Source organism: Rhinopithecus bieti, unplaced genomic scaffold (assembly GCF_001698545.2).
Source record: "Rhinopithecus bieti isolate Rb0 unplaced genomic scaffold, ASM169854v2 scaffold_71217, whole genome shotgun sequence".
NCBI classification, from domain to species: Eukaryota; Metazoa; Chordata; class Mammalia; order Primates; family Cercopithecidae; genus Rhinopithecus; species Rhinopithecus bieti.
In genome coordinates, this window is record NW_016826321.1 from 1,697 (window position 1) to 12,639 (window position 10,943).

The window sequence follows — 10,943 nt, forward strand, 5'->3', positions numbered from 1 at the left end:
TTTCCAACTTCATCCATGTCCCTGCAAAGGACATAAACTCATCCTTTTTTATGGCTGCACAGTATTCTATGGTGTATACATGCCACATTTTCTTTATCCAGTCTATCATTGATGGGCATTTGGGTTGGTTGCAAGCGTTTGCTATTGTGAACAGTGTCACAATAAACATACGTGTGCATGTGTTTTTATGATAGAATGATTTATATTCCTTTGGGTATAATTTTGTTTGTCAGTTATATCTTAGTAAAGCTGGAAGAAATAAATATAGTTTCACTGTTACTAGCTGTTGCCTTCAACAATTGTCAGTGATGGGGCAGTAGATCTATTGTGTTTTTAAATTTATTTTTATTTTATTTTTTTTAGAGACACGGTCTCGCCATGTCCCTAAGTTCAGTGGCACAATCATAGCTCACTGCATCCTTGAAATATTAGGCCCAAGCAATCCTCCCCTCAGCCTCCTGAGTAGCTGGAAAAACAGGCACACACCATCACACCTGGCTAATTTTTCTTTTCCTATTCTTCTTGAAGGGCTGAATGGAGATCCCACCAGTTATTTTTGTCTAACCCATGCTACCAATGGAACAAATGAATAAACCAATCGAAATCCGGAGGATTTTTAAAAATCAAAATAGTTGATCCAGTAGAGTCAAAAGATCTATTAATTTTACTTACACACATGGTAAATTATAATTCATCACTTTTCCTCAATTTCCACATTCATTTGGGCACACAATCTTACTGATTTTTTATCTCAGAATATCTTCCTGATCACAGCCACCTCCTCTTTATTCCCACAACCCACTGTTATCATTCTCTTGCAGACTGTTCTAATGAGTCATCCCGACACCAGGCTCTTCTGTCTACTCCAATACCTATTGAGGTAGAAATAACCACATTGGTTCCTTCTTCTGCTTATGCATTATGGGAAGGGGGTCATTTAGCATAGTAACACACCACAGATACGTAAGAGTGAAGCCCTTAAGTAGGTATCCCCAGCCTGCACCATATGTGGCTGTGACAAGGCAGAGCTTGGGACCCTGAGCATAGCTCAGAGGATAGGAAAAAAATTACAGGTAACACTCATAGTGCCTACTATGTAACAGGCTCTCTTCTGTTAATCTCATAATAACCTGTAAGTAATTATCCTTCATTTTATAGACGAAGACATTGATGAGGAAACTGAAGTGCCAAGAGATAGAATGATGCCCAAGGTCATATTTGGAAAGGCTTGGATTACACCTCTGAATTGGTACACACCAAAAAATGTTTGTGAACTAGTAAATAGTAAGATTCTATTCTTTCTCATCATAATGAACTGTATCTACCTGCCCTACCAGTGGCAGAGTTTCACCTAAAAATTAAATACATATAGGAGTCCTGATCATGTCAGTCCTTTAAAACTGTTGCCTATAAAATACAATCTGACCTCTTCAGTATAACATACGAGTTCCCTCCCCAAAATAAAAAATACTCTTCTCTTGCTTCATCTCCTGTCATTCTACCTCCCTTCTCACCTCTCACTCTATTCTTCAATCACAATGAACTTCCCGCTATCCTCAGACTCTGGCCCACTGCACGTATCATTTCTTTTTCTAAAATGCCCTAACTCAGCGGTCCCCAACCATTATGGCACCAAGGACCAGCTTTGTGGAAGACAACTTTTCCACAGATGGGAAGCAGGGCAGGGATGGTTTCAGGATGAAACTGTTTCACCTCTGATCATTAGGGATCAGTTAGATTCTCATAAGGAGTGCACAACCTAGATCCCACACATGCCAGTTCACAACAGGGTTTGTGCTCCTATGTGAATCTAATGCAGCTGCCGGTCTGACAGGTGGCAGAGCTCAGGCACTAATGCTTGCTTGCCCGCCACTCGCCTCCTGTTGTGCTGCCCAGTTTCTAACAGGACGCGGACAGGTACAGGTCTGTGATCCAGTGGTTGGGGACCCCTGCCCTAACCTCTCCGTGCTACTACCACACCCCTTTTCTTCCAGCAAATTTATATTCTGCCTTTAAAATACAGATGTAGTGTTACTTCGACTGCTAATACTTTGGCAAAACTACTTTTTCCCTCTGTGGAACCCACAGTACTGTTCATAAAGTACTTACTTCGTTGGATTCTAAGTTTTCTGATTTTGTTTCTGTCTTCTAGACAGTGAACAACTTGAGTGCAGGGATCCTGCCATTCATCCCTGTGTCCTCAGCACATGACAATGCCTGACTCATTGCCATGCATCACCTGCATAACCCTGTTCCTCTGGCCACAGTAGACTCGACCTAGGGTGGGGACAAGCCCCTGACCCACTTTGAAATTGAGATCCATAATGAGTTTTAAATTTTCTGCATGGCTGATCTGTACTATGAAACCTCTTTAGCTATAGGCAGCCATATTTTCCACTAGGTGGACAGTAGAGCAGAGAATATCTGTTTGTAAAGAAAAAAACAGTGATGAGAGACACAGAACTGCCAGGAGAACCTAGAATTGGTTTCTGAGCGCTTTCTAACTCTAATGATACTGGAGGTCCAGTATCATTCCTGACCTGGGGGTTTGTGATACACTCTTGTATCCTTATAATCGAATCCCCTGCTTTAATGTACAGAAAACATCACTGGATTTCTGACACTTGCACACAAAATGTTTAAATACACACTTCTGGGAAATGTCATTTATTAGAACCTCTGAAAATGCCTCTACCTGCTTGAGTGCAGGCACATGATCACCTGCAGCAAGTGTAGCAAGCGCATGAGGAAGTGCCCCACCTGCCGGCAGTATGTGGTGCGAGTCGTGCACATGTTCAAATCCTGAAAACAAGGAACTCCCAACAGGGAACTTGCCCCTAAACTTGATCCCTAACATTTCAAAGCACAGAAGGGACTAGAAAATTACTCTTCAAAGGCTAAAATTGTTTTTAAAAAGTATTTTTACAACTAACTGGGGACAGAAAGATTCATCCAAAATCGTAGAAACATTGGTACATACTATACTCCTGTCTGCATGTGGACACACTGAATTTCTTGGGTTCTGCCAGGATTTGTTACATGTCCCCTATCACTCACTGTTGAAGTCAGGCTGTTTACAACGTGTGGTCATCTGATACTGCTCTTTGGAGGACACTTAGCCGGTTTTCTTTTTTTCCTTTCATCATTTTTTTCTAACTTAAACTACTCGGATGTTTAAAACGTATGTTCTTTTTGGATGAAATCACTGTTCCCAAGTGGCCAACGTGAAACATGCTGATCGATGGTCTCTCTTATTATTCATGCATATCTATATGTGTATGTCTGTGAACGCATTTGTATACTAGGCAAATTTACATTTATACTGATTAGGAATGGTCATAAAAGGTTCAGGTCCAAAGCTCCATACAGAAGGGGCAGTAAAACACCAGCACCATTTATTGAGGAAGACATCCTTTTCCCTATGTATATTTTTTGGCACCTTTGTCAAAAAATCAGTTGGCTGTAAATATGTGGTTTTATTTCTGGCTTTCCTGTTCTTTTCCATTAGTCTATGTGTCTTTTTCTATCAATGCCGTGATGTTTGGGTTGCTATAGCTTGATACAGTATATTTTGAAGTCAGGCAGTATGATGCCTCCAGCTTTGTTCTTCTGTTCAGGATTGCTTTGCCTATTGAGGGTCTTGTGTGTTTCCATATGGATTTGAGGATTGTTATTTGTATTTCTGTGAAGAATGTTACCTCTGATCATCAGGCATCAGTTAGATTTGCATTTTGATAAGGATTGCAGGGAATCTGCTTTGGGCAGTCTTCTCATTTTAATGATGTTAATTCTTCTGATCTATGAGCCTGGAATGTCTTTCCATTAGTTTGCATCCTCTTCACTTTGTTTCATTAGAGTTTTTTAGTTTTCCTTGGAGAGGGCTTTCAACTCCTTAGTTAAGTTTATTCGCAGGTACCTTTTCGTAGCTATTTTAAATGGGATTGCTTTTTTTCAAAATTTTGGTAGGTACTTAGTAGATGTATATATTTATGGAGAATATGAGGTGTTTTGATATGGGCATGCAATGCATAATAATTGCATAATGGAGAATGGGGTATCCTTCCCCTCAGGCATTTATTCTTTGTTTTACAAACAATCCAATTATAATCTTTGAGTTATTTTTAAATGTACAATTAAATTATTATTGACTATAGCTCTCTCGCATGGCCCCCGCCTTGGGCACAGGATAGATTTATGGCCGCAACTACATGTGCTTTCTGCTCACGCTGGGTATAGCAGAGAGGTAAACCAATATTTCATTTTCAAGATGGAAAATCAGTCAGACTCAGCTGTGGTTTTGCCTAGTACCACAGGCCTTTGTGAATCCATCATCTCCCCATACAACTAGTTCATGAAAACAACCTATGAGTGCAACACTTAAAGAAAGATTAAGGAAAACAAGTTCTTCATTTAATTCCTGCTACAATGTGATAACACATCTTAAAGTAGAGAATGAAGAAAACAATAAGAACTTCTCAGAGAAACCAACATCCTCCACAGAGGAAAACTGTTTGGAATTTCAAGAAAATTTTAAACACGTAGACAAGTGAATTTGAAAAAAGCACATATTTGAAAACACCTTCAAGAATATCCATGTGAGTGAATCTCAGTCACTTGATTCTGTGTCATGTAGTGTTCTTCAAAATGAGTCTGTGAATTAGAATCTTCCTAAACAAGAATTAAATGAAGAAAAGCAAAACTGGTGAAGCAGGTTCAGGAGAAAGAAGACCTTCGTTGGAGGCGAAATCTTGTCCAAATGTATAGATGAAAGAATGTTGATCAGTCTCAGTTACAGTTGTTAATAAAGAAATGGAGAAGCTGTAGCCAGCTGTTGCTTTATGAGTTATAGTCAGCTGTGTCCGAAGAGAACTAGAAACTAAACCTACTCAACTGATAGACCACTATGGGTTAGATAATAAATTGCTACACTATAACAGAAGTGAAGAAGAATTTATAGGTGTTTAATTCCTAATCATTTCTCCAGAATATCTTTGAGAATAACAACTTAATTAAAAGATACTTATACATTTTAAATGGAAGATAGAAACGATTAGGGCTTAAAGGAAGGTATCCTGATGAACATCAGTTTAGGACACTCTACTATATAAATATAAATTAAGTTGTAAAATGAAAATGTAGTATTTGGATAGATTTGCCGAAGAGAATTTGACATTTAATGGAATATGACAAAAAATTTAAGTCATGTTGCAAAATCATTTGGGCAATTCTCTAAACCAGTTTTAATACATTGCTTTGTGTTTTTTTGTGGCAAAAGATTTATTTTAAATGCCAAAATTGTCCAATCTGGTGAATGTCTAAGTTTCAAGTGGTCTAAAATGCCTGCCTCTCTCCTAAGTATATAAACCTTTTCCCATCAATTTACTACATATTTCCATCTGATGGTCTAGCAGGTAATTAAACTCCTATGTCCAAATTTTTTAAAATAAAATAAATTATTATTGACTCTAGTCACCCTGTTGTGCTATCAAATACTAGGTCTTATTCATTCTATTTTTTGTCCCCGCCTCCTCCCCATACCCCACTACCCTTCCCAGCCTCTGGTAACCATCCTTCTACTCTCTATGTCCATGAGTTCAATTGTTTTCATTTTAGATTTCATAAATAAGTGAGAACATATGATGTTTGTCTTTCTGTGTCTGGCTAATTTCAGTTAACGTAATGACTTCAGTTCCATCCATGTTGCTGCAAATGACAGGATTTCATTCTTTTACGGCTGAATAATATTCCGTTGTGTACCACATTTTCTTTTCCATTTATCTGCTGATGGACACTTAGGTTGACTCCATATCATGGCTATTGTGAATAGTGCTAAAATAAACATGGGAGTACAGATATCTCTTCAATATACTGATTACCATGTTTTGGATATATACCCAGCAGTGGGATTGCTGAATCATATGGTAGCTCTATTTTACTTTTTTGAGGAGCCTCCAAATTGTTCTCCATAGTGGTTGTACTAATTTGCATTTCCACCAACAGTATACGAGTGTTTCCTTTACTCCACGTCCTTGCTAGCATTTGTTTGTTTGTTTGTTTTCTTTTGTTTTATTATACTTTAAGTTCTGGGATACATGTGCAGAACATGCAGGTTTGTTACGTAGGTATACATGTGTCATGGTGGTTTGCTGCACCCATCAACCCATCATCTACATTAGGTATTTTCTCAATGCTATCCCTCCCTTAGCCTCCCACTGACGGGCCTCAGTGTGTGATGTTCCCCTCCCTGTGTCCATGTGTTCTCATTGTTCAACTCCCACTTATGAGTGAGAACATATGGTGTTTGGTTTTCTGTTCCTGTGTTAGTTTGCTGAGAATGATGGTCAGGAAACAACAGATGCTAGAGAGGATGTGGAGAAATAGGGACAACACTTTTACACTGGTTGGTGGGAGTGTAAATAGTTTCAACTTGTGGAAGACAGTGTGGCGATTCTCCAAGGATCTAGAACCAGAATACCATTTGATCCAGCAATCTCCATTACTGGGTATATACTCAAAGGATTATAATCATCTACTATAAGACACATGCATCATTGTACGTTTATTGCAGCACTAGTCACATATAGCAAGACACTTGGAACTCACATCAAGTGCACATCTAATGATAGACTGGATGAAAGAAAATATGGCCATGACATAGTCCATTGATGGAATACTTATGTCAGTCATAAAAAAGATGAGTTTATGTTCTCCTTTTCTAGGGACATGGATGACATGTCTGGAACCATCATTTATTTCGAATATTCCTTTGTAATTGTTTATCTGTGTCTTTGCATCGCTCACTGAGCGTTACTCTAAGTATCCAATTTGTGTATGACAGTTTTTTCAGGCATTTATTTAGGGATTTCTCTTTTGCAGATGAGAACTCTATTTTACTAAGATATTATTTTTCTATTAGTTGGAGGATGTCCATTATAAGTTGATTCATTGTTTGTTATTTTGTTTTCTTATATCTTTGGTGCTTTTTAGTGACTTTGAAGTCATTTAATTATATGTCTTGTTGACTAAGGCGACATGAACCAGATATCGTGTTTTATGTCGACTATAGGAGTTTTTTTTTGCTATAGGTGAGAACTTTTTGATTTCGTTGTTAGATTGGGAGGTCCTTATAGCATTTTCAGTTGTAATTTGGTTTGATAATTCATCTCATCGATAGATTTCCTAGGGTGCTTGTTTTTTGCGTTGAGTATAGGTCTGCTGGATTAGGTTAATGTTTTGGAGCTTGTAATTCATGATGTTTAATTATGGTTCTGTTCGTCATATTAGAGTTTCTATACAGTAGCTAATATAGGCATGCAAAACTGTTATGTAGGAGCGACGCAGTAGGTATAGGCGATCCTACTAGTAGAGACAAGGTAGAATGACCCACATGCGATACACTTTATGACCTTACTTGGTGACAAGCACTAGCCATAGAACATGCCATGTCATGTGACTCATAGATCACATACTACATATGTGGTAGGTGTCTATACATGATGACACAGAACATTTAGAAGATCTAGTAAACAAGTGAGATGATACCTGTGGCCTCAGAATAAGTCAATTACTTCATTTTAAAAGGTGCACAGCAGTGGAAGTGGGTACACAGAATACGTATCAACTGCAGTGTCTTCAGGTCCTGAATGGTGTGTGTAAGCATCGACAATGGTGGTGGCAGTATGTGGCAGGTCAGCCTCTTGGCCCTTCAGGTGGTATGCACAGCGACATCAGCGTCGGCGCTTGAAAGCACACTGCGGTCGCGCCAACTCCCACCGTTACCCACGCGGTCCGGTGCTGCGCAATGGTGGTGGTACAGCCAGGTGGGCATGTCCTCGACCCCCAGCAGGAGTGTCTGGATGCCATTTGGCAGCAGGTGAGGCATCCAATCCCCAGACCCCAACGACACCTAATATGGGCACTGGAGGAGGGTGGCCCAGGCAGCGGCTGCCTGTCCCTTAGGCACCCCCCTCCTAATGGTGCACATGGATGCAGGCTGTGGCAGGTGTGGCTGGTGATCTCCAGGATCTCCAAGCTGATGTGCATACGGCACCAGCAGGTTGGACTGGCCTTATCTCAGGTTTCTGAAAGGTGGTGGGTGGACACTGATGGCATTGAGCTGGTGGGTCGATCCCCAGGCCCTTGTCCACTATGCGTGGGCCTCATGGGGTGGGTGGTGCTGGACTGGTTAGCTGTAACTCTTAGCAATCATTTCATCTTTATAGTCTATCCATTTCCTTTTTTGTTAAACAGAATAATGAGTATTACCTACTTCATAGAATGTTTGAAGAGTGAATACATCAAAATCCATGTGAAGCACTCAGCAAAGTACCTGGCATGTAGAATAGAACTCAAGAAAAGATAGCATTACTGTTTGGCATGTTATTACGAACGACAAGCCAGAATATAGGAGCCAGGTTTCTAAATTACCTGGAAGGTCCTCTTCTCATACCACCCCTATGACTGTAAAGCAGCAGCTGTGCTGGAAATTTTAGTGGAGACTATGAATCGAAAATGATTTTTTTTTTTCTAATATCACATCAGACTATGAGAGTCTTTCTCATTACTGGTTTAGTGGTTTTTAAGATAACTTAAATTCCTGCAAAGGCATGAATAGTGAATGCGATCGTATAAAAGTAGCATTTCAAAGCAGGGACTAATGAAGTCTAAATATTCAGATTTAATCCCAAGAGAATGGCCGTCATTTCATATTATCTCCAACGTGACACTATTATCAGAACAATGTTTCGCCAAATATACCTGAAATTTGGTCATGAGACTACAATAGGAAATTTTAGGAAAGGCTATGTGATATATTCAACTTATTTTATTGTGAGAAAAGCATCTGTTCATGGATTACCAGTCACTATAATTTATATGAAACAGTTTTTGTCCCTACGATAGCTATTTCTATATAGGTGTGATTAGTGGCTATACAGGCCTTGCAAATCGGAAACTGCTACAAACTACTGTGGCCAAATGGGAACTTGTCAAAAAAAAAAAAAAAAAAAAAAAAAAAAAGATCCAAAAGCAGTTGCAGTAGCACCAGCATGGGAGGTCTAATTAAAGGAAGCTTGTGTCAGAGCTACTTGACTGGTAATTCTATTTCTGGTTTAAAAAAAATTGCTTGGATGTATAACAGAAATGTGCTGTATATTTGAATAGAGTTTTGTAAAGAGTCATTAACTTGCTTCTCTCTTCATGTTGCAGTCCAGATTCAAAGAACATTTTCCAGGTATTCTCTAGAAAGGCCTCAACTTGTGAATGGAAGGTCCTCTGAAAATGATCTCAGTGCCATTACAGTGATAGCACTCTCTCCTTATTTCTCCTTCATATATCAAAATACTTGTCTGAATGATTCATGTTGATGTCACATACACCAATGATAATGCTTTTACAGCAGTAACAATAATACCTTTAAAAAGCATTGAAAGAATTCAGATTTATGTATACATATGGTATTTGGGAAAGTGCCTGGAATCTAGTATGCACTATAAATTATTGTTAAATAGATAAAATAGGCAATTAATGTCATGGAAAAAAATCCACAATGTATGATTAAACCAAAAAGCATGTTATGAAAGTAGCATGTATGTGGAATCCCACATTGTGTAAAAGAGAGCTAGAGACATCAATGTGCATATATGTATGTGTGTGTACACAGAAGGGTAATAATAGTTAGCTGTGAATTGAGGGAATTTATGAACAGCCTTTTTTCTTTCTACTTTTGAATTTTCTACATTTTTTGAAATATCCCTTTACCACTATTTATAATATAACTTCTCCCCAAATGTAAAACTGTTGTTTGGTGTGTTCTTTCAGATATTTTTCTCCACATATGCATGTGTATACAAACACACACACACACACCCACACACACACACACACACACACACACACATACACTGAGTATAAGGGTATAGGATCCTTTTAAATGTTTTCTAAAGACATAAGTTGGCTTACATCATAGTTATGTAACTGGCTTATTTCAACAACTATATCTTAGACATCATAAAATAAAAGCACATAGGAATGTTCTTCCCTCTTATTTATTGCTGCATAGCATTCCATGGTATGAAATCCATTTATCCAACAATGATTAATGAATATTTAGGTTGTTTTCAGTTTTATTGTTCTTGTAAGTAATGATTCAACAAATATCTCATACGTATATCTCTGTTCACATGCATATCTCTGGTAGATAGAGTCTTAGTGGTTGAATTACTGGTTTAAAGGGGATGTACACTTTACATTTTGATAGACTGCCAAATGGTACTTTACAAAAGCTGATTTCCACTCATTGATACTAGGTATTACTTTTTAAATGTCTGCCAATCTAATAAACTAAAAAATGTGGTATCATATTGTTATACTATGCATTTCCCTCCTTATACATCGAAGCATATATTCACGGCCAATTTTGAGTTACCTCTTCTATGATTTCTAAGTTTATGCCCTTGCCATTATTATAACTTGAAAAAAATTCTTTTATATTTTCATATTAATACATCATTACACATATTGCAAATCTTTTTTTCATTCTAGATTTTAACTTTCATGGTATGATTCGTTATCTAGAAATTTTAAATTTTGATGTAGGCAATTAACTTAATATTTTCTTTTATGGCTCTGGACTTTGCATCTTGTTTAGAAGAGCCTTTCTCAATTCGTTAGTAGGAAAACATGTCCCTTATGTTGCTAAAACACCTGTGATGGTTAATATTGAGTGTCAATTTGATCGGATTGAAGGATGCAAAGTATTCTTCCTGGGTGTGTCTGTGAGAGTGTTGCCAAAGGAGACTAACATTTGAGTCAGCGGACTGGGAGTGACAGACCCACCCTCAATCTAAGTGGGCACCATCTAATCAGCTGCCAGCATGGCTAGAATAAAGCAGGCAGAAGACAGTGGAATGAGGAGACTTGCTGAGTCTTCTGGCCTTCATCTT

The 10,943-nt window shown here is 38.3% G+C and overlaps 1 pseudogene; it reads left to right on the forward strand.

Moving 5' to 3' along the window:
* Positions 1-4,246: 4,246 nt before the first annotated feature.
* Positions 4,247-4,965, forward strand: LOC108522943 (swi5-dependent recombination DNA repair protein 1 homolog pseudogene; annotated as a pseudogene).
* The last annotated feature ends 5,978 nt before the right edge of the window (positions 4,966-10,943 follow it).